Below are 24,605 nucleotides of genomic sequence, written 5' to 3'. Positions count from 1 at the left end.
CCCCCTGAATAAATTCTAGATATCATCTATTTTCAACTCTTGAGACCTTATTAAAAAATATTAACTTGTCCTCTGGAAGCAACACAGTTTTGGGATGCCCATAATACCATGACTGCACTCTGGACATTAGCTGCTAATGTCCTCCTAAATATGGATGAAGGCAGTCTTACCAGAATCCTCTTTGTTGACCTCACAAAGACCTTTGATGTGGTAGATCACTCCTTTATTCTTCAAAGCATGATTGACTTAGGTGTCAGTTCTGACTGATGCCTATTATTCTAGAGTTTCTTCACTGATAGAATCTTCATAGCCCTAATACATTCTTTTCTCTACAGTCAGGCCTCTTTATTTAAAAAAATATCCCCCATGGATCCATACATGCCTCTCCCACTGCTTTTATTCCTCAAAAATAAACTCCTCAATGCCCTTCATTTCTTGCCTTTAAACTTGTATGTCAATGATATGGTCATATATAGATCTCCCACCCCACTCAGTCATCCAAAACCAACTTCACGATTACCTGCACACAGTTGACAAGTGATTACAAGGCTATAATCCTCTTAGCCTTAATAAAGCAAGATCCTCACTGTTTGATACACAACAAAACTTGCTAAAGCTCACTTGACCGTACATATCGAAGCCAAGAATAGTGCCCCCTTGAAACATATTTTACATTGAATGTCTTGCATTCTGACTAGACCTCACAATTAGCCTCCAAGTCCACATAGATAAAACTAGAAAAAAAAAAGGGATTCCTCACTTTTCCCATTCAAGAAAATTTACTGCTACCCATGCAAGCCAGCTGCATGGCTTAATTGTGTAGCAGTTAGCATTGTCGCATCACAGCAACAGGTTCTCCAGTTTGATTCTCGCCTGGGGTGCCTTCAGTGCAGAGTCTGCATGTCCTCCCTGCATTTCCGTGAGTTTCCTCTGGGTGCTCTGGTTTCCTCCCACATTACAAAGATATGCAGTAGGCAGATTGGACATCATGAATCACTTGGCCACCATGGTGAACCTTGCCCTTTCTTCACTGTAGTGTGATCTGGGAGTAGGAATATTTAGTTGGGGGGTGCAGCCTCCCCCACATCGGGTTGTGGAGAGATGAAGCCCCTGACTTTGGTAGGTTTTACTTGCTGCATTGTTGTTATTTTTCCCTCTCCTAGTGGCCAAGTGGTTCACTTCCTGGGGTTAGGTTTCGTGATTCCGAGTGTTCAATGTTTTGAGGATTCGGTGATGTTATCTCGAGAATATGGTCTTCGACGATGTTGTGTTTTGATTCTTTGAAATAGACCCATTTGCATATGCCTAACTATACTTTCGATGTTAAATGATGCATAAGTACAACAGCTACAGTGGGGAAAGGGCAGGGCTCACCATGGTGGCCAGGTGATTCACATCTAGGGGTTAGGTTATGCGGTTCTTGGTGTTCAATGTTTTCAGGATTTGGAATGTCATCTCTATAATATGGTCTTTGATGTGATGCTTCAATCCTTTGATGTAGGCCCATGCATATATCTGTGTATCAGTTACAATTTAATTTATGTGCAGGTATATCCACATGTCTGTGCATCGTTTATCATTTAAAGTATGGTCAGGTGTATGCAGGTGTCTGTGTATACTTTATCATTTAAAGCATGGTCAGGTGTATCCACATATTTGTGTATCAGTTACCATTTAAATTATGGTGAGCTATAGGCCTGTATTTGTGTATCAGTTGCCATTTAAAGTATGGTCAGGTGTATGCACATTATCTGTGTTATTAGTTACCATTTAAAATATGGGCAGGTGTATGCATGTATCTGTGTATCAGTTACCAATTAAGTTATGGTCAGTTGTAACAGTTATCATGTAAAGTATGGTTAGGTATATGCATGTATCTGTGTATCAGATCCTGGATTCACTCCAGTGCTCACAGCACATCAGAGGGTGCACCACATACTCGCATGTGCACACTCATACTTGGGGCCAATTTAGAAAGTCTAATCCACCTACTGCATTTCTTTGGAATGTGGGAGGAAAACAGAGCACCCGAAGGAAACCCACACGAATGCAGGGAGGACATGCAGACTCCACACAGAAAGTACCCCAGTCGAGAATCAAATCAGAGAACCTCTTTCTGTGAGGTGACAGAGCTAACCGCTACACCACTGTGCCATCTGTGTCAGTTACCATTTAAATTATGGACAGGTGCATGCACATATCTGTGTATGAGTTAGCATTTAATGTCTGGTCCGGTGTATGCACCTATCTCTTTATCCGTTACCATTTAAATTATGGTGAGGTGTAGGCATGTATCTTTGTCTCAGTTGCCATTTAAAGTATGGATGGTGTATGCACCTATCTCTTTATTATTTACCATTTAATTTATACTCAGGTATATGCAGGTATCTTTGCATCAGTTACCATTTAAATTATAGCCAGGTTCATGCACATATCTGTGTTTTAGTCAATTAATGTATGGTCGGGTATATGCATGAATCTGTGTCTGTCAGTTAACATGTAAAGTAAGGTTAAGTGTATGCACAAATCTTTGTATTAGTTACCATTTAAAGTATGGTTAAATGTACACAGATATCTAACAATTACCCTTTAAACTATTGTCAGATATATGCACAAATCTGTGTATCAGTCATCATTTAAAATATAGCCAGGTGTATGCACGTATCTGTGTCTCGGTTACAAATTAAAATATGGTCAGGTCTATGCACGTATCTGTGTATCAGTTACAATTTGAAGCATGGTCAGGTGCATGCAAGTATCTGTGTGTCTATTACCAATTAATGTTTGGTCAGGTGTATGCATGTATCTGTCTATCATTTACCAATTAAAGTATGGTCAGGTGTATGCACGTATCAGTGTATCCGTTACACACATATGTGCAGACACACTACTTTAAATAGTATCAGTCGCCAATTAATGTATGGTCAGGTGCATACATGTATATGTGTAGCAATTTCTATGTAAAGTATGGTTGGTTTTATGCTTGTATCTGTTTATCAGTTACCATGTAAAATGTGTTCAGGTGTATGCACTTAACTTTGCATCAGTTACCAGTTAATGTATGGTCAGGTGTATGCACGTCAGTTTATTATTTACCAAATAAAGTATGGTTATGTGTATGCATGTATCTGTCCATCAGTTACCAGTTAAAGTACGGTCAGGTATATAGCCATATTTGTGTATCAGCTACCAATTAAAGTATGGTCAGGTGTATGCACATATCTGTGTATCATTTACCAATTAATGTATAAGCAGTGTATATACATACTTGTGCTTCAGTTATTTAAACGTATGGTCAGATGTATGCATGTACCTAAATATCAGTTACCCATTAAACTATGGTCAGGTGTTTGCACAATGAATGGTTGGGGAGTAGAATGCATTTTATGAGGTGCCAGCATTAAAATCTGTGAGAATACATGCCATAGTTCTGTTTAAAATGAAAATTATTCAATACCGTTAACAAGCATAACTCTAACTTAGCTGCATTGTCTAAACTGCAGCAACATTTATATTGCATTGTGGTCTTTCAACAGTGCACGGACATGCATGTGGAAGTGATTCTTTAATGTTTTTTGCAGCTTTCCAAGAAGGATTTGTTCATGCCAAGTTGCATTAAGCTGTGACATGGTGCTCTAACTTAGTAGTGGCTGCTCAGTTCTGAAATGTGCAGGAGGACATCCATCTTGTTACATTATGTAACACATCACAGCACAATGGCCTTTCTCATCTGCTGCAATGTGCTCAGCCTAGCTCCACTGTAAAAATCAGAGAGATCTGCTCTCTAAAAATACATGCAGATTTTTTTCTTCCATACAACATGGTAGTGTGTAAGCAGCAGAGCAGTCCTTTTCATGCACAAAATCAGTAGCATCATCTAATTAATAAATACATGTTTTGATGGAATGACGTGCATCTTTCTTGATGCCTACTTATCTACTGCTCACTCAACTACAAATACAACTGCTTCACATAATACAGCTTGCAGCATACGGATGATCCAGCAGTTTTGTAATGTCCCACTTAATGAGGATTATTATGAATAACAGCTGTTTTGCCATGCTGAACTTCATGTAATGGTGCAATTCAGTCCTGGGACTCATGGTTGATGAGGAGATATATTCTAAGTTAGTCAGGCTTTATTACTGAAAATTGTGTGTCAGGAATCTTTAGTTTATCTTAATGTTATAATTTAATATATTTCTAATTTTTTTTCATTATTGATAGCAAGAGTTGTGGTTGAATTAGTAAAATTGTATAAATAAGCAAGCCTTTTTTTTTTTCATTTCTTTTCCAGTCCCCTGAGACCTCATCCTACTGGCCTGGCCCCTCAGTTCCCCATGTCCATAACAGGTCTAACAAGCATTCTCCTACGCCCTGAACTACTATGGCTTTGCTATGGCTGGGCATGAATCCTAAGACCATCCAGGGGGTTCAGCTGTCTGTGCTTCTGTCTAGGGGTTTCCTTTATATGCCCTACCAATTTTCCCTTTCCCACCACCCATGCTCATTGACTATGCCCAAGGGGGTAACTCCCTTCCTTAGACCACGCACCCCCTTAGGGACCATCATCGATGAGTTCCTTTCCTCCCAGGATCAGATTGCTTATACCTCCCTGCTGCTCTGTCAGTTGCCTGAGACACTAATTGAACCCGGGTTGCCTAGGTTATAGTCGGTTCTTTATCCTTGTGTGCCATTGGAGCAGCCCCCCATAAGAAAGTTTTGTTTTGAGCCTAAAATTCTGTAGAACTGCTAAGCTTCTTTGCTAGTGACAGTCATTTGATATAGCCATTTTACAATTCTGTGTGGATTGTTTAGTGCCTTATTGAACTGTATTGGAGCATGTTCGACTGAATTTGTCTCACTGTATAATTTATAGCACACATGAGAAGTTGGCAGTCACTGTCATTCATATGTCACAGTGGCATTATTGTATCATAGGACAATAAACATACCAGTCTAAGATATTGTGACTAGTGTATTCATCAGTACAACTTCAAATTAACAACTATATGACATAAGATCAAGATAAACTGAATACTGGCATATACCACCTTTTATACTTTTCTACAGTATAAATTGTTACAGCATTAATACAAAGACTGTAAATGCACTGACTTCTGTTATTGTAAAGAAGTACAGTAACTGAGCACATGGCTTTCTTTTATTTTTTTGTAGCATTTAGGATCATAGAATCATAGGAAGGTTACTAGGCTATTGACCCTGAAGCCCTTACAAGCCTAGCCAATAATTTAGCCCATGTTCCAACAAGTCAGCACCCCATTTACTGTTCACAGTTGTTTAGCTTATATTCCTTATTCTGATTTTAAGAAAATGCTGGGGAATTTTTATTTATTTATTTATTTATTTAACATTTGTTAGTGGGATTGATCTTGCATTGCAAGTGATAATTCAGTCTCAGCCCTGGGAATAAAGATTTATAGTACAAATAATCAAGCACAGGTACATCAATACGTACCTGGAATAATCATAATGGAGCATATCATATCAAAGATAACATGAATGGTAAGAACATATAATAATTTAAGTGGGCATAGGCTGCTAGAGGTGTGGGATTCCATTAGTCCTAGGTGTGGATGGTTTAACAACAACACTGAACAATTCAAGCTTGTTGTCAAACTAGTTTAAATTAATTAAAGGCAGTGCTTCCCTATTCAATTTGGATAGTTTTGTTCCTATGGTTACTTATAGTCATCTATACCATTAGCCTTGACCTTGCCAAGACCTTAGATACCATCCCCTATGAAGGTACTATACAAACGCTTCCCTCTCAATGTTAACCCTTATATTGTCCAGTACATAGCAAACTGTCTCAGTGGTAGACCTCCCACTGTGAAGGTAGATAGCTTACATGTCACATGACATCTTTCCTGTAGAGTTTTACTGGCTGTTAGTCAAACTCATTCATACCGATTGCACCTTTTACATGTATTTTGATTTAATACTCTTAGATCCTGATGGCATCTTGACATTTTAGAGCTTGTTTCCTTAACTCAATTTACCAACTAAGAGGCAGCAGAAGAAAGTACAAGGTAAGTAACAAAACGACACCATGATTGTTAACCTGAAATGACTTACAGTGGAATTACCTTATCACTGTACATAATTTGTTATTCATCTGTGCACTTTTATTTTTGTAACAGAGAAGTATGTGCTATTGAGTGGCATGGAGACAAATATCAAAGTGGGAGACAAAAAGGCCATGGTTAATATCCATGTACAGCATAGGATGCTAGTGACATTACAGCAGCTGGCTCCTTGTTGGCATGGCAGGACTTGGTTTACCAAGTCTTGAGGCACAGAAGAAGAAAGGAGAAGAATGAATTTCTATCAACGTTCTCTCCTTGAAGTTCTGTTCTGCAGAGGGGAGTCCCACCCATCACACTTTGATGTGGCATGTTTGCCCCTAAAACTTGTATAAACCAACTCTGGAATTGACATAGCTCAGAAAAAAATCGAATATTCTGAGAAATGGCAATCTCATACATAGTATTTGTGAGTCCATTTTTCCAAGTTTCAGTTTTCATGTTTTAGGACTTTGCAGTTTGAGTCCCTTCCTTTCAAACAGTAACCCCAGCCATTATGAAGATAAGCAATATTTCCGGGTCTATATTACGACAAATGCTTAAATGTTCAAATCAGTAAAGGTCAACCTTTACAGATCAAACAGTTAAACATTCCAAGTTGTAATAAATTAAATTAAAAAACAAAACAAATAGAAGAAAGGGTTATAGCAGGGGGATAAGCCCCCGTGCACCCCCAACACCCCCCGCTACTTAAATATACCAACTCCAAGATTGCACTTCAGTGAACTACAGTGCGGAAATGGGAAATTTCCCATTCCCTACACTGTAGTAGGGTGATCTTGGAGTTGGTATATTTAAGTAGGGGGGCTGTGGGGGGTGCAGGGTGGCTTGCCCCCTTGCTTAAACACTTTAGTTTTCTTTTTTTTGATGTGTGATTTTTTTTTTTTTAATTTTTAAAGGAATTTGAACACTTAACTGTTTGATCTCTAAAGGTCGACCTTTAGAGATTCGAACATTTAAGCGTTTGTGGATCTAATATAGACCCATATTTCCATATCTACATAAACTATGGCAATAGCATCAGTTAAAACGTTAAGATGATTTTGAAGAAAGCTGTCACTGATTTCAGCTCTGCAAGTTGTACATATATAGATTATTCAGTGTTATTAATGTTACTCAGTATGCAAATAATCATACTTTTCATATCTTTGTAAATGTCTCAATAAAAAAGAACTGTGAAATGAATTTTTGATGTGAAAACTTAATGCTGACTATACAAAAGATCTCTAATACTATAGGAAATACAGTTTCTGACATATAAGAACTTGTTTGTAAAACTTTACAAATAATATAATTCTGGGTTTATGTGCATTGTAATATATTACAATGTTGATATAAAGATTTCAGAATCCACAACCAGTCAATTTTTACTGATAGCACTGCTACTGTTACCCTTTTCGTAGCATTAATTTAACAATTTGACATTATGTAACTAATACAAAGTTACCCAGATTAATTCAGCCAAGATAGAGATGGAACCCATAGTAATGTAAACATGTCCTGCCCTTCCAATTAATATTAATGCCATAATTTGTATATTTGTCTTCCTTGTTTGGAATCAAACTTTAAATGTGTGTGTGTATATATATATATATATATATATATATATATATATATATATATATACACATACATACATATATAAAAAGAAAACTTTACACAAAAAAGTGTTCACATACATAAAAGTACATGTGAAAACTTTTTTGTTTGAAAAGAATAGCTTGCTTTGTACATTTGAAATGATCTTTAAGATGTGTCATCTCATTTTCTGGACCTACTTAAATTGATTCTCTCCAATGGAGCTCTGGAAGTTTGTACTGTAACTTCCAACAGGCGGGGCCTAAGCTTTTTGACTCAAATTATGTCCACACATTTCAAACCAATGTTAATATCTCTGGAACCATAGGGGTTACTAAAGAACTATAAATAGCAAACTCTCCAGCACAAACTATTTTATAGTGGTAGTATTCTTTAGGTTCTAGATCTTAAAATTGTGATTATTAAGTTTGCAATATTTGTAAACAACTTGCAATATCTCAGCAACCAATCAAGTTACCTACATAATGTCAGCAACATTTTTTTCATCCTACTGATAGCTTCCATATAAGCAGATGTCTGTGCTTCTTGGCTGTTGAGATATTTAGAAAAAAACATGACACTTAAGACAATATAAATATATGTTATATAAACAACAATTAATAGATCAATAATCCATGGCTGGGTGTGGGTAGTTCTGGATTTAACAATGATGTGGTTTGGTCAACAGAGTGAAGCCTAAATGACCAGACAAAGCCAACTATGGGTAAACCAGCATTACCTTTACCAAGCCATGGGATATTGCTATTATACAATGACATTTTTTAAGTAAAAACTTACTTACTTTTCTTAAATAATGCCCTTGTAAAATGGTATCATGGTGCTTCCGCATTTTTCTCCAGTATCATGGGGCTTTCTTGATGTACTGCATATGCATATGGGCAGGGTTTATATTACGAGCGCGAAAAACCGTATGAGTGAATACGAAGACGTCGGCACATGTGTGAAGTATGGAAATCCTGAACGTACAAAACCGCAAATTCCGAAATGTCGAATTGTTTTGGTTGGCCCATCTGCGGTATAGCTCCGTAAGGTGTGTGCGCAATAGACAGGACTTTTGTGTTAGGATTTGGGTTAAGGTAACTATTTAGATAGGTAATGTATGTAAGGTTTAGTGTAGTGTTAGAAGTAGGGTTATTTTAAGTGCATGTATGTGTATTATTTATTTTGTTTGGGTGTATGTCTGTAGGGGAAGTGTGTGGTAGTTATGGACCTTAGGGTTAGGGAAGGGTTAAGGATAGTGCATAGCTAGTTGTGTATGTGGGGTTTAGTGTAGTGTTGGAGGTAGGGTTTTATTAAATGTATGTATGTGGATTATTTATTTTGTTTGGGTGTATGTGTGTAGGGGACATGTGCGGTAGTTACGGTCCTTAGGTTTAGGGAGGGGTTAAGGATAGTGCATAGTTAGTTGTGTATGTGGGGTTTAGTGTAAGGTTAGAGGTAGGGTTTTAGTGCTTTACCTTAGGTTAGAAGTAGGGTTTGGTTAGTGTATGTGTGTGGTTTATTTATTTTCTTTGGGTAGGTAGTATGTAGCGAGTGGTGGGGTTGGCCAACTATGACAGTTCGATTTTTTTTTTTTGTGGTTTAGTGCAGTTGGGATTTTCACAGTTCGCAGTGTAGGTGTCGACGTTTAGGTATTCAGGAATAGGGTTTTTCGCTTTGGTAATAAGGATCCGCATATGGGACTTACATTCCCACATTTATGCAGTACATCATTGCCAAGGAAAGGAAGCACAGAGAAAGGAAGCTCTATGTGGCTTTTTTGTTTGTTTTTAATAAAAAAAGATTGCAATATGGAAACTTCATATGTATGAGAGAATAGAGACAGAGAAAATATAAGGATAATGAAGTACATTTCTCTAGTGTTACATAACATACCTGATTATCTTCATATTATCTCTGCCCCATCTCTCTTGTTCTTTTGAAGTCTCCAGATGTATACGTTTATAAAAAAATAAATAAATAAATTAAAGAAAAGTAGAATTTCTATAGTGTGCGTCATGTATGTGTGTGTGTGGTATGCGTATATATATATATATATATATATATATATATATATATATATATATATATATATATATATTTATATAGTAGACAACTGAACTTTAGTCTGTTGGTATATGTTAGGTTTATAACGGGCACGCTGTTTTGGCTGACAAATCAGCGTGCTCATTTTTGAATGTCATTGTATAATATATATTTACCTACAGGAGACACAGGTCACATATCAGTACAGTTGTGTTTGCCATTTTGTAAGCTTTAAGGTTAAATCTTGTAATACTATATATGTTGCATGGTTTTGGAATTCTCAATGCAAATATGAGCAAGCAATATTTGACACCTAGAGGCATCAGTAGAATGTAACTGCAGAAGCACCTGGAGGCATCATTTGTCTGTAATGAGTTAAACACCCACTAGCGTCCACTCTCCTTGATAGGTCCCTCACGTCATTAAGAAAAAGTCAAACTACACACAATCTCACACACAATGAGAAGGGACAACAGCAATTAGTTTCATTCCTCACAGATTTAAAGATGCTTCAGGTTGAGTGTGTTTTTCGTATATATTCCCCATCCTGTTTAATTAGTAATCTTCCTTATCCAGGCATGTAAATTTGAGGTCTCCTTCAGAAGTTTCTTGAAATACCATGTGTTTAAGATGGTCTATTAAAAATCCAAGCATGTTAATACTGAACTAACAAACTTGCTCACTTTACTTATCACATTTTTGATAAAAATTGTACGTATTGTGTCAGCTGTACTGAAATAATTAGAAGAGCACTTGTCTCAAGCACCTATGTTGCGATTGACAGCATGCAATCAGATAACATTTACCCTCTCCCTTGCTGTGCCCTTTCACAGCCATTTAACCTGCATATAGCTCATTTCCCATCCTAGAATGGTCTTAACAAGGCAGAAACTGTTCACAATCTTACACACATTGAGAAGGGACAACAGTAATTAGTTTAATTCCTCACAGATTTAAAGCGTATATCAGCAGAATAAGTTCTATCTCTCACATCAAGTAATTGTACTCTCCCTTATTCATACGCCCTTTTGCCTAGCCGCACTTGTGCTTGCACCACTAACTAAATAGGTCAAGCTTTCATTCTTTTGTATTACATGCCAGGGACACCCCAAACATTTTTTTACTAAACATATGTAGTCACTCAGCTTTCTCCCGCTTTGGCTCAAGTCTTGTCCACATGTTTGATTGGCTTCTTAATGAAGTGTTGGCACTCAAAATACCAAGTGCCAAAAAGCTGAAGACAAAAGACTGAAAATCCGGAGAAGGACAACTATCTAAAGTCACTCATACCTCTGAACTTTTATATATCAACTCCAAGGTCACCGTACCTCAGAGAAAAGGGAATATTCTGAAAAATGGCATCTTCTAATCTTTTTTTTAAATTTTGTTTATTTAACATCTCTTAACTGGAAAAGTCTGACTTGGAACAACGCCAATTTACACCGGAGGCCCAGGGAAAAATCCTCCAGACAAATATCTTTCGATGCATGACTTAGTATATGTAAGGCTGTTCTTTTGGCCATACAGTCAATGTGTTTCAATACTTTCTTTTGGCCATACAGTCTCTGTGTTTTGGTACTTTCTCCAGCAGATCCTGACATTTCAAATGATTATCATTTGGCACCGAATGCATTTTATATTTCTGAATACAAGCAGAGCAAAGCACAAATACTCTGATGTATAAGCAAACTCACTGACTTGTATTGATTTTAAATTAAAGGCAAGCACTTTTATATAAAATATTGGAGTTCTTTATATTTGAGTTCTCATGTATTGGATATATATACTTTTAAATTATGTTTCCTAGTTTTTAACCTTTCAAAATAGCATTGTTGTAGTTGTCCTGTCTTTCTTGCATAGACAGAGGGAAACATGCACATATGCATGCAAAATGTGTGTGGATTGCTCTTCTTTTTAGCCAGGTTACCCTCTAATGGCCGTAGATCAAGGATGCAATTTTGCACAATCATGGCTAATGAAAGATTGATGAAAGCATAATTCTACTTACAGATATCCTATTCGTGTATATGAAGCCTGTAGTAATGATTCTACTGTTTTACATCTATTGTGGGATTCTTAAAGCATAAATTCTCACACCACCAACCTTTGTATAATATCATGCCAACATTACTGTTGTATGCGATACCAGTTACAAGTTACACAAGGATGCTAAGGCCATGTTATGAGATACAGAAACATACTGTTGTTCTTGTTTGTCTTTTGGCTTTTTCCTGGTAAGGGCTTGCCACAGCGGAACTCTGGCCCACTAATGATTGGCAGTAGATTTTTTACGAAATGCCTAGGTGCCAGCTTGACGCCCAACCTTCAAAGAAGGCATGCCCTTTTACGCATGCATGTCTTTTGAATGCTACCCAACCGCGGGGAGGACATGCAGACTCCACACAGAAGGCACTCCCAAGCCAAGAATCAAATGGGAGAACCTCTTGCTGTGAGGTAACAACGCTACCACCGTACCACCGCGGCATCATACTATATAAATATATTTCATTAGCTTGTCCTGGTGTTGCACAAACCCCAACACACCTGCTAAACTGCCACAAAAGGCCAAGTTACAATGCTCTAGTTTAAGTTTTTGTTCTTGATCATTATATAATGTTGTGAAATTGGTAAATCTATGCAGTCATCAGGCAAAATAAAAAATGCTAAGTGTCTTGATAGGAACAAAACAGACACAAGATCCATGAAAAACTGTTCTCCCCTATAATGTTTCTTAAAAGAGTAATGACATCTATGCAGTACGAGAACTACAAAATATTATATTTTATGCAGAGAGAAGACAAATCCAGTGATTTACCTTCCCTCACACTAGCTAATATACTAAATTCTAAGGTTGCTGCGGCTCAGGGAAATATCTCACATAAGATGTGAGAATAGCAGAGGTCCTGTGTAATTCACCGTACTGCTGTTTAGAACAGTATTTGTTGTACTGAGGTGTAGTTTTGCTTTGTCAGAGAGGTTTCATTAACAGGTGAGTAATAGTCTCTGAAAGTATTTATAATTCTGTTTAACTTAATGCTGTCCAGTAAACCTTTTCCTTTGATGTTCTTTCTGTGTTGAAATCTACACTGGTTTGTTTAGGTCAAACAAAATTCCATTTGTAAACACACTATTGCTCTTTTTCTCAATATGATGTTTTATCTCTGTGTCTTTATTCTGGTCTTCACTTTTTTTTTATATCCATTTATATCGCTATATTTAGAGCAGGCATCCCTTATATTGGTCACAGTAGTGAGTTGCAGCCTCAAATCAGGCACATCCTTAGCACACCCAACCACAGCATCACAACCAGTCCTGTAAAGGAAGTATAGCTTAACAATACAAAGTTACCTAATGACTGCCTGGCTAGCAATTGAGCAGCCTGGTGGTGGGCTGGCACCAGAGGCCTCAAAATGAAAAGTTTGCATCTTAAAGAGCAATGCTGTGACTCATTGCTGATCTCTGCAAAAACTGACATAATGAGAAATACATTTTTTTTTTAATTTCTATACTATTTGTGCCAGAAAATAGTCAATGAGCAGTATACGTTATTTTGTTCTATAGGAGATTTGGCATACAACAAGTTTAACCACCAAAAAGCTGTCAGAAGTACATGATCCATTATTTTAAATGATTGGCTGAAAGTTTCAGTCTGACTATATCTGCATGTGAAGGCTCTATGAATATTCTACTGCTGCTTTCATTTTTATATACATTTTGTTTTTGTAAGACACTCCTTTTAAGGTGGTGTTTATACAACAAAAAGGAATAAAGAGCAGAGAATAATATGGAGCAAGGTACGTCGTGAGGAAAATACACTACAGTAAAGTCAGAAAATAAAATCCGTCTCAGCTGACAGTTCATTATTTGTAGGAACTGCGGGCTCTGGCTTGGCACATTTCTGGAACCATCCTGTGCAGACTGCCATGTTTTACTCCTTGCTTTTCTTCCTCATTGTGTGGGATTGGCACAACTGTAATCAAGGATGTTTCCTCCCTGATGTTCTGTTAAAGCCCTGCAGAGTGTCATTGCCACATCTCTTTGATCACGATCAGAGATTAGGTACTATAGTCTGAAGCATAGCATAGCATGACAATCCCGTCTCACAAGTGAAAGGCAGAGGAGTAAGCACTTACCTTACATATCAAACTATTAGATTTATTTGAATGGTTGTTGCATTTTGCTTTTACAACTCGTCTTCATACCATCATTATATAGTCTAAGAAAAAGCCTGGACATGCAATGGGAATTAAAACTCACAGAGGAAGAAAGGAGCTATAAAAGTAGTTCAACCAGCGTACAGAATTAGCATTTCCAGTAAGCAGCCTATTGCCTGGTAATACACAGGGGAGCTGGGGAGCTGTAGCTGTGTTGTAGCTCCCCTGGGACGTTGTGGCTGGCAGTAAGCAGAGGGCTGCTTTGGGAATAACAATAGCGAATGATCAAGACTAACGATACAGTATGACTGGAAACAGCTGCTTTTTTGCTACTCTGAAGTGTTATGCACTGTCTTGGTTGTATACAAATAAATTATCAGAGAATCTGACACTCGAAGAATAAACTCTTCTTTTATTAATTTCTACAGTATCAGTGCCCACACGTTATTGAGTATGAAAGACAAAGAAAAAATGTAAATTCTGATTAAGCTGTTGATCAGATATAGATGTTAGAAATCTCTTTTCCTGGTAGAGGAAGCTGTAAAGCACATGAAACAAACAATCTAACTGCATGTTCTTCTGTTCTTCTATACTAAATACTATTGATGTCTGAGCATGTGCAGGCATTATATTGTGTGATCAGCAAGACATAAATCATTTATGGAAAGCTAAATTATTCCAAGCTTTATATTTAGAATATAGTACAGTGATTTAAAACCTGCACTAGCTCCATATTTGTCATTAAATCAGTTCATCCTTGTTAGTCTTTTTTGCATTGTTAATCTTATTGTGCAGGAAATGCAAATGAGTGTAATACAAGAAAGTCTTGCTGAGAAAGTAATAAGGTCCAGTGATCTTTTGCAGGAAAAGAGTGAAGCCAGAAAGGCTCCACCACTGTTGCTGTGGCGGTGGTTACCTGCATATGACTGACTTTTTCATATGGAGAACTGATTGCGCCTGTCATATTTGAAGTGTGGTTCAACTGGGAGCATCTTTACAGAAAAATAGTAAGTGGACCAGATATAGCATAATGTTTGCAATGCTGCGTGAGTGATTTGTTGCTGGCTTATTTCTATACTGACTATATTTGACTACTGATCAGACTTTTGTCAATATTTTCAGTTGACAGAGAAACAGATGCCTGTTTTTTTTTTTTTTTTGGCCACAGATAACTGATTATTTATTAAATCTCTGAATTTGTTGCATTTTTCTGTAGGATGTTAATTTCCTACATGTCATCATTCTGTATGATTTTTAGAGGCATAAAATAAACCTGCATCTCATGCAAAATAATAATATCCCATAGAGGAAAAATGTTAAATATAAATGGACAGATAAAGCAGTAAACTTTAGTCATATAATTTTGTCTGTGTCTTTATCACATCAATGCATCATAGGTGTATTTACCCCCCTTTTCTTTAATAATTTATTTATTGAAATATAATTAAGCAAAACAAAAATGGATCAAAATAGACCTTACTGGACAGAAGGGGTATGAAGAGAATATGCAAAAGAAGCATGGTCTTAGAGGGTGGTTAAGACGTAGAGAAGGACAGTCATAGGCAGACTACCTGTCATTGTCCTTACCAAGGATTCGCCACCGGGGAATTAGACATCCTATGCCATCAGTCATCATCATCATCATCATCCACACCCTTTTACCCATTATTCTACATGAAGTCAGGGTGTCATGTCACTTGTTGCCATCACTTCCTATTCGGTGCCACTCTACTAACTTCTTCGACTCCCATACTTGACTGTTAAAGGTCTTTTCACACAATCAATCCATCCATCTCTCTGCCAGACACCTTAATTTCCTTTTGCCCTCTTCCTGTCTGTCCCAGATCTTATTCACCAGATTCTCTTCTGCTTTCCTGCAGATGTGCCCAAACCACCATAATCTGTTCTCTTTGAACTTTTCTGTAAATAGGGTTACTTTGGCTTCTGTTCTGATGTCCTCTTCCCTTCATCTATCCCATGCTGTGCTTTCTACAACCAGCCTCAGGCACTTCATCTCCATCAGCTATAACTTCAACTGCTCTACCTTCACTGCTCAGGTTTCTGTAACATAGAGTAGTACTGGTCCCACCACTTTCTGCACACACTACTTTTCAGCTTCTTTTGAATTGTTCTGTCATATACTACACCTGACACTCTGTGCTACTTGGCTGCAGCCTTCTGATTCTAGCTTTGACCTCCTCATTCACACTTCCCTTCTACTCAACCACCTCTCCAAGATACTTGAAGCTGCTAACCTTTTCCACTGTTTTCCCTTCTATCTCATTTCTCAGCTTCTTCTGATTTTTCCCATTTGCTGCTATTACAACTATCTTGTCTTGTTTTACTCAACTTCACCTCATGTGCCTTCAGTTTTGCATTTGATACCCCTACTTGCTGAAGTTCTTGCTCAGAGTCTGCTTCTAATGCCACATTGTCAACATACAGCAAGTTTTTTGACCTGTCCTCTGTGACCTGTTTGCAGATATAGTCCATCACCAATATGAACAGCATTGGGCTCAGAACTGAAGCCTAATGCACACTCACTCCTACTGGGAACCCCTCTGTAAGACCAAATACTGTTTTACTTGAGTTCTTGGGTCCTCTTACATAGCTTGCACTAAATCTACCATTATTTCTGGGACTCCAACCCCCCCTGCAAGACTGCCCAAATCAGCTTTTCTTGGGACCTTGATTGCCCAGATGGACTCTTCCTTCATTTCTAGCTTCTGTTCAAGTATCTGCCTCACTGCCACCATCAAGTTGGCTGCATTGCATCCTGGTCTGAATCCAAACTGCTCATTTCCAATCTTGATTTCTACTGATCTGCATATTTGTTTATCACCTTCTCCAGACCTTTCATGCAGTGTGATAAGAGTTTGATACCTCTATACTGCCCACAGTTGTGGATGTCCCCTTTATTCTTGAACACTAGGACTAGTAAGTATATTCTTCAGTCATATGGAATACGTTTTTCTCTCCATGCTACTATGAGTATCCTCAGGAGCCATTTTCTCCCCATCTCACCCAAGTTCTTGATCATATCTCTTGTGACCTCAACCAAGTCTGCTGCTTTTCCCTGATTTCATTTCCTTAGTGCTGTTCTTAACTTCTTCTAGGATGGGGACATCCTCTTCTCTCACCATAGGCTGTGACTGGGGCAGTACTGCTTCTATGGGGTTTTCTTCATTCAAAAGCTGCTGGAAATGCTCCTTCCATCTGTCTTTCATGTCCTGTGGATTGGTTAGCAAGTTGTTACCGGCATCCCTTATGAAGGATATCTGACTATCTTCATTATCTTTCTGTCTTTGACTTACAATCTTGTGGCATCCCCACACAGAGCCACTAATCAAGAAGCCTGACTCCTCACTACTGATGCTAGAGAGGAAAGTTCACTTGGAATACAAATGGATACAGTCAATGTTTCCAGATACAGCTGTCTGCACCAAATACAATTTCCCTTAAGATGCACAGGGAACACACAAAGCTTGGGATCTGGGTTTCTTTATCTGTCTCCTGTAGGTCCCCAATAAGACTCCCCCCTGGTACAGCTACAGGATTATGTCCTCAGTGTAGTGTCCAAGCCAAGTCCTCCAGCACCCTCTTTGTCAAATTAGTGCTTTGTGTCCCTGCTCCAAGTAGCTGACACACACATACAGTGAGATTTGATTTTTTGCATACGCACACACACACACACACACACACACACACACACGCACACACACACACACACACACACACACACACACACACACACACACACACACACACACACCTTGGGAAAGGTTGGCACAGATTTACCTGCTGTGCTCCCAGATGCCCAGAGTATAAGGTAGTTATCACTGCCACTAGACACTCCACAATCAGCTACTATAGGGCTCTTAACAAAAGGTGACCAATTATACTGTGTAATATTAATGCTTTTACAAATGGTAATATTTGACCAAGACAACTAGGCCTTCAGGAGTGGCCCACACAGTGTCACCAAATAAATATTAGCATGCAGAAAGGTTAAATACTTTATAAAAGGACCAACCGCAATACAAATTTTAAATATATTTAATAAATAATAAGAACATGAAAATATTGAATATATATTTACAGCAAACCACAGAGTTCAAATCACAGGAAATATTGAAAATAACATTGATGGACTTACTCAGACAAATAAAGAAAAACAGTATCTAAACTAAGCTTTACTATAGTTTCCTTACTGAATCTATGAAAATTACTATTTGTTACTTACTTAATAGAGCAAGGCAGATGATGTGGTGAATGGTCCTTATTGTCAGGGCCAAGATAGAATACTCAATACTGAAAGATTTCCCACTGTAATATGTAAAACATAATTTCCAAGATGGCTGGCAGAATGACCTCATTTGGTCGCTTGACTCTAGGTTCTCACAGTATCCTTCTTTGAAGCTGAGACAGGAATTTAGCATAGACTGCTCCAGTATACATCTAAATGTTTATGGTAGTGCACGGGAGCCATGAAACAATTAAAGTACTTCTCCTCTTCCTTACAGAGGCTACTAAACTATGTCCTCTCCCAGACCCACTGACTCCAGTTCCATTCAGCACAGTGGGATACTGTGCTGATGGATTAACATCTAATTTAGTTTTAAGGATTTTCCAAAACTAACTGGATTGAGATTAACTCCTATCTTTCAGTGTCCTTTGCTAACATATATACTAACAGTCTCACATGCATATTCCGTCTCTGTCCAGCAAGACCCAGCATTGTACATTTTTGCGCTAGCAACTTTACAAATAGAATTTGATTTTCAAATGCCATACAGTTTGTAACACAAGCATCTGTACAAATCAGTTTGATATTCAAATGCCATACAGTTCTAATACATTTGTAACATAAGAATTTGTGCAAATCCATTTGATATTTAAATGCCATACAGTTCTAACGCATTTGTAACACAAGCATCTTGTATAAATGAGTTTGACAATCAAAGGACATATCATTCTTTATAGAACTCCAGCTGGCTATGCTGGCACTAGCCCATATCATCACAAACCTGATAGAATTTTTGTTTCATCTATTGTCACATTTCAGAAGTTGGTAGAGTGCCTATAATGCCTTAACCATTATGCCAAGTGGCCTTTTTATGCTAATTAGGCATCTTATTTAATTTAATGTATTTAAAAGCCCTATGTATTATTTTTACTCCCCAAGTAAAACAACAGTACTGTATCTAAGCCATAACACTTAAACTGCTTCAAAGCTGAACTATATTAAAAACTCTAGTGTTTGTGTTTGCTTTATATGGTTTAAAATGCTGTATTCATTTATTGAGTCATTGTGGGGAAAGGACTTTGGTGGGGGTGACTGGGTGAGACGAATCCCAGATGTACATCAGCACTAACACAGAAATGGTGCATTTGCAGATTTATGTTCACCCTGGAATTGTCTATCAGCAGTTGCATTGAATTTTGAGAACCAGCAGCACTAGTGGTAGTTAGTGGGAATGGTTTGCCTGGTCTTTTTGCCATTTTTAAGGGTATGGAAATGGATACTTTATCATTCAGTACAGTAATGTGAAGTAAAAGAATTGTCTAGGGGTCGCATCAAAAGCCACTCCAATGACTTACCAAAAAGTGTGCTACTAATTAAGAACTTCTCACTGAACATTACAAAAAATATTTTAGTCTTTAGACATTCCATTGCTATTATATAACAGGTGATCCTAAAAGCATACTCACAAGCATTGCCAGTACTAAAATAGCATTTAGCTAGACAACTTTTATAGCAGCAGAAATGTTTCCATGGATATAGCACTCCTGAATCTGTAGACCTGGAGATGACACAACTTATAGCAGTTCTTACTATTCAGTTTAGCATAGCAGATCCACAAATCATGAAAACAGTGTATGACGCATGCACCAGGTGCACTATATGGACCACTTGTTTTTTGTAGCTCATTTTACTACGTGGTCAATATTCCAACAAACACAGAATTCTGGTATTTGTATTTAAAAAGCCATATGTTGCTTTACAATACACACTGACATGGCAGACGGTCTTTATTTGTTTCATACTCATTCATAGTGTCATCATTGTGGACTGCACATTCCTCTTTCATGTTTACCAGTCCTTCTACTATATTGTATGTTTATGTTCTGGTCCTTGTCTGACTGAACAGTATTATGTTTACTAGTCTAAGTCAGCCAATTCCACTGGCATAGACTGATAAAGTCTTAACTGTAATATATGCTCAGTTTGTGGTCTGAGCACCTGCTGAAAATATTGCAGTTGGGGGAGGCAGAGAGAGCTGATGTAGCTAACCACTTTGTATAATTCATAAATCCAGTCTCTTGTGATGTGTAATTATAATGCATTCGCTCTATCATCATCTTCTTATAAAGTTAACTTATAATTTACACACCACACTCTATTTCAAATATTAATTTATTAGGAATCCCAAAAGACATTTTTATGTGCTTAAACGTTAAACATTTCTTGTTTTCTCTTACTTTATTATGCCCGTTTATACTTTCTATATTGTACTGGTGGTGGACAAAGATATGGTATATCTTGTTTTACCTGATTCTATTCAAGCTATAATGGGCTGTTCCACAAATAAACAATGAAGATGGCAGTATGGGGAATATCAGAAAATGGTTTTGTACTGCAGACATGCAAGCAAAAACTACAAGACAAGTTTCACTTTGCAAAATCTACTTTATTGACTCAGATGTACTCTCGCAATCACAAACACATCTGCCTGTAAAACCATCCTGAAAACATCCAAGTGGTTTTATCTCATTTAAACCTATAACCTTTGTCAAACTGTTTACCACTTCCAGCGGTAGTTATGATGGCATTTGTAGGTGGATTCCTTGGTCCTGCACTGCACAAGTGTGCAAGGCAAAGTGTGAGAAAAAAGCTTCTTTATCAATAAGCAAATTCAATTAAGTGCAAACCACTGATGCTGTTCTCACATATGTAAGATACATGAATACAGAGACAGATATATGTAATTCATCTAAGAGGTGTACAGGAATGCAGGCAGAGATTTGTATGGTTTGCACATCTGTGCAAGTCCTATGTTCTGTATCTTCATAGGTCTTCAAACTGTGTCTGCAAATTTCTGAACTTTGCAAGTAAGTGTCTCTTTGCAGTAATGTTACGAGGCTTGATTTTTGACAAGCTGCATCTCAGTACCATTAGCTAGCAAAGTGAAGCCACTACGTTAGCTGCATTATTCTGTAGATGTCCATTAATCTGCTTCATCCTGGTAAAACATCTACCCCTATCCCCACCACTACCACTGATAAATCCCCTGAGAGAGTAGCAGACAGTTTTAATAATTTCTTTACTGAGACAATTCAAGCCCTAGCTAGCCAACTTTCTCCCTGCTCTCCCAGCCATGGCAGAACCACCCATAAAAACTTACTCTCCTTCAACCTTCAACCAGTGTCTACGTCATTTATTCGTACCTTAATCAAAAAATTAAAACCCATCACTCTCTCTGCTGACCAACTCCCTTCCGAATACCTACAAATCTCAGCTGATGCTATTGCCTATCCAGTTTCAATATTAATTAATCAGACCATAGCTAAGGCTAAAATTCCCAGCATTTGGAAAACATCCTATGTAATCCCACTACATAAAGGAGGTTCCTCCACGAATTCTCCAACTATAGACTATACTTTCTTCACTTGCAAAGATCATGGAAAAATGTATACACAAACAACTCATGCACCACCTAACCCAACATCACCTCTTGGCAGATACCCAACATGGTTACCGTCCACACCATAGCACGACCTCCGCCCTGCTAGCATTTACCAATGCCATCAATAATAATCGTAACAACAATCAAATATCCTCAGCCCACTTCCTGGATCTGTCCAAGGCATTTGACATGGTGGATCACCATCTACTGATTCACACCCTGCAGACTTTCTGCCTAACTTCTAAAGCCCTTAAATGGTTTAAATCATACCACAGTGAGAGGCAGCAGGCTGTTCTCTGACAGAATAAACTCTCTAACCTATTACCTAACACCCTTGGTGTCCCACAAGGTTCTATATTAAGACCCCTACTGTTTTCCGTCTTTATTAACGACCTACATACTGTCATCCCCAATGTCAGCTGTATCCAATACGCTGATGACTCCACCCTTATTTGCTCAGCTACATCTCCTGCAGAATTGAGGTTTGCTACCCAATCCGCCTGTAATACCATAGAAAACTGGCTCTCTGAACGTCAGTTGCTACTAAATCCCCAGAAAACTAAAATGCTACTATTTTCCCCCACACAAAGGCCTGCTGTGTTTTCATTCACCATAAATGCAAAAGATGGCACTATAATCTCCCGTGACCCCTCTACAAAGCTACAAGGTGTTATTATTGATAATAACCTAAAAACTTGACCTACACGTAAACCAATTGATCCAGACTGTCAATAAGAAACCTGGGTCACTATATAGAATTAAAGCCTTCTTAACCCCTCCAGCTAAGATTGCCATAGCCCATTCTTACCTACTCTCAACCCTTCTATAGGCTTCCCCCCTTCTCTCTAATCTAAACAAGTCTGTACTTAATAGACTGTCAACATGTTACAATCACATTGCTAGGTTTGCCACAGGCCTGCCTTTTAGAACACACCACTGCATCAACCTTAAACAACTTGAGTGGCTAGAACTTCCCAGTCTTATTCAATTTAACCTCCTGACTGTAGCCCAGAAAATCCTCCATAACCCAGATAAAACACCAGCTCTTAAAAATATTATCACCCCCTATAACAGTCCGAGACTGCCTAGATCCTCAAACAAACTACTAATTCAAGCTATCCAAACCAGCAATGCAGCCGGTGACTCCCTCTTTGCAAACTCTGTTGGCAGAGTCTGGAACCTACTCCCAGCTGATATTACATTGCTCTCCTCCCTAACCCAATTTAAAACCAGACTCAAACAACATCTGGTTGTAAACTGGCTTTGTCACTGCAACAAGCTTGGCTAACTTTTATCTAAAATGAGAATTATTTCTCAAAATGCTGTTAAAATTTCCCGTGTTTAACCTAAGGGAAACTTTATCCTGTGAACTTTTACATTCTTTGTATATATCAAATCTGTAAAATATCTACATTGTTTATAACTGTTTTTAATTGTAACTGTCTGTCTTGGAGCTTTTCTCCCCGGGCCTCTGCTGAAAATGGACATGATTCCAGTCGGACTATCCCAGTCAACAAATGTAAAATAAAATAAAAAATAAATAATGGACTCAAGTTTACTTATTTATAAGTATGGAAAAGCATGGATAGAGAAGCTGAAAAAGGGGAGAGAGTAAACAATCTAAACACAACAGGATGACATAAGATGGCTGTGCTGGAGGAGGTGGGAATGGAATGTCATTTTTTTTTTTGGGGGGGGTACGTTCCTTTTTCTGAAATACATAATGGGTGATGGGGAAGAAAAATGGGTAGTAAGCCAACGGATGATATATAGGGAATCTGTAAAGATGTACACAGTAATATAACTAGGCAAACAAGACAGTGTGGGTGATTACAAAACAGACTGAGTTGACAAATGGAAGGGAAAACAGACAAATAGAGGATGGACAAATAGTGATGGACAGAAATTATGAGTTGCACTAGGGGTATGTTTGACACAAAACTGTATGTGCAGAAAAATATGCAGGATGGAGACACTGGACTGTTGCATCTGTTTTCCTGGCACAGAAAGCATCATTCAGAGACCTGTCCAGGGCATTTTCAGCTATTGAGAGAGTAGCCTTTGGTGGCTCTTTGGTTGGAGTCTGCCAGGGCAACATGTTTTACACCAGCTAGAGATGTTAATACTGGCCCCACTGCCACTCCATCTCCCTACCAACTGCAGCCTCCACCGCAGCCTTCAGGTGGGGCTGGTTAAGGTGTCAAATGCTATGTCTTAAATTATCTGCAAGAGAAGAGCCGGTACTGATCCCCAGCAAAACAAACTCATGACAAGTAGGTGAGGGATCTGTGTCTCTGCCTGCCATGGATGATAGTAGCTAAGGTGCCCCAGGCTCTTTTGGATATGTAGAGGAAGACATGACAGGAAAAAAAGACAAAGAAATAATTTTGACATTGCAATAGTTGTTATATTACTTTGCAGCACTAGCAACTTACTCTTTGGCTGAAGAAATAATTACAGGTTTGGGGGACTGACCACTCAAGGTTTTTGAGACAGAGACAACAGCGGAGATCAGTCTTTTGCCATTCGGCAAAACAGAGAAGAAAAAGTGTAAGGGAATTATCAATATACTGTCATTCCTACTATGTGGTAAACAGCAGTTTCATAATAATGTTTCTTATATTTGCTAAAACAGCTGCAGTCCTGCTATGGGACTTATTTATATTTATAAAAAGAAAGTGAAAACCCTCACAGTATGACTCAGCCTATACATAACTGCAGGTATACCACTGAGCACAGTAAGGAATGCCAGTTTTCTGAAACAATCTATTTGATCTCCCAAATTAATACTTTTTCATTGACTACATAGAAAGGTACTATAGGTAATACACATATAAAATCGTGCAGAGCTGGAAATTTTTGAATAACTAGAGAACCTTTTAAATTAAAACATTTTTTTTATTTTTTTATACAAGAAAAAGTTCATATAACTGTACATTATGGATAGTTTAGTAAAATGTTATATATGTTGACTGATGCTTTTCTGAGAGTTTAATCTGCAAAATACTTTAAATGGACAGAGTGCAAAGTTG

At 38.0% G+C, this 24,605-nt stretch overlaps 1 protein-coding gene across 1 annotated transcript in view; it reads left to right on the top strand.

Annotated features, from left to right (window-relative positions):
- Nucleotides 1-14,750: 14,750 nt before the first annotated feature.
- LRRC4B (leucine rich repeat containing 4B) overlaps nt 14,751-24,605 on the top strand; it is a 1,817,755-nt gene continuing 1,807,900 nt past the window's right edge. Inside the window, exon 1 of the mRNA XM_044059307.1 lies at nt 14,751-14,892. The gene's annotated coding sequence lies outside the window, so the exon portion shown is untranslated. The remainder of the gene's footprint in view (nt 14,893-24,605) is intronic.

The sequence above is a fragment of the Protopterus annectens genome, chromosome 17.part0, assembly GCF_019279795.1.
Source record: "Protopterus annectens isolate FY-2018-M chromosome 17.part0, PAN1.0, whole genome shotgun sequence".
NCBI classification, from domain to species: Eukaryota; Metazoa; Chordata; order Ceratodontiformes; family Protopteridae; genus Protopterus; species Protopterus annectens.
This window is presented reverse-complemented; position numbering and strand designations above follow the sequence as displayed.